Raw genomic sequence first — 1,235 nt, 5'->3', positions numbered from 1 at the left:
TGTATAGTTTGCAAATATTTTCTCCCATTCTGTACATTTTCTATTTGTTCTGTTGATTATTTCCTTTGCTGCACAGAAGCCTTTTAATTTAATCAAGTCCCATTTATTTTTGTTGTCGCTATAATTGCCTTCGGGGTCTTTGTCATAAATTCTTTGCCTATGTTGACATCTAGAAGAGATTTTCCTACATTTTCTTCTAGAATGTTTATGGTTTCCTGCCTTGCATTTAAGTCCTTTATATATTTTGAGTTAATTTTTATAAGTGGTGAGAGATAGGGGTCCTATTTCATTCTTCTGTATGTGGCTACCCAATTTTCCCAACACTATTTATTGAATAGGGCTTCTCTTCCCCAGTATATATTATCTGCCTTGTCGAAGTTCAGTTTGTTGTAGGTAGATGACTCTATATCTGGGTTCTCTGTTCTGTTCCATTGGTCTGTAGAATATTCTCCTTTATTAATATTCATTCTGAGAAGCATTATGGAAAGTATAAGACAAAGTTTACAAAGAACTGTGGGTTTGGAGTAAAATTAATAATGTAAGAGCTGTGTGACGAAATAATGAATTTTGTCCCTAAAGAGCTCCTGTGCACAACTGATACTTTTATGTGAAGTTTAAGTTTACAAACATGCCACTGAGTCCCAGGAATACATTTAAGGTGGATGAAAGAAGTCGTAGCATGATATGTGTGTTAAATGCCATCTGACTGCTAGGAATGCTTAAAAGTTCCTGGGATGGCATTAGTCAAAGAGGTACTAGTTGAGGGTCAGTTAATATTTTATTATGTTATTGTTAATTACATGAATTAGATTTTAGCCAGCTTTTGTATTATCTTATTTAATCCCAACAATAAACTTAAGAAGTAGGCTGGATTTTCCTCATTATACTGTTAAGGAAATTGAAGTTTAAGGTTGCCGACTTTATACAGTCCAGTTTTCAAAGCTGCTATAGAGGTAAGTATCAGCCTCCATTTTGTCTTTTTCTAATTCTAAACGCTGTACCATTTACAGGTTAGGAAGGATATACACCCTATCATCTTTCACTTGATATAGGAATTAGATTTCCTATCCAATATCTGGTACTTTTGGAAATCTTACCTTGTAAAACTTGCCTTGAGTATACATGTAACAGATTTTCTTAGGTTTGTTAAAAAGAAAATTTATAGATAATTTATTATCACTGAGTGAAGGTTTATTCTTTCTTTCAAAAAAATCATAATGCAAACAGTCTCACTA

This window comes from Propithecus coquereli, unplaced genomic scaffold (assembly GCF_000956105.1).
Source record: "Propithecus coquereli isolate 6110/MARCELLA unplaced genomic scaffold, Pcoq_1.0 Scaffold320, whole genome shotgun sequence".
NCBI classification, from domain to species: domain Eukaryota; kingdom Metazoa; phylum Chordata; class Mammalia; order Primates; family Indriidae; genus Propithecus; species Propithecus coquereli.
The sequence above is the reverse complement of the archived record's forward strand: the minus strand, read 5'-3'. Positions refer to the sequence as shown.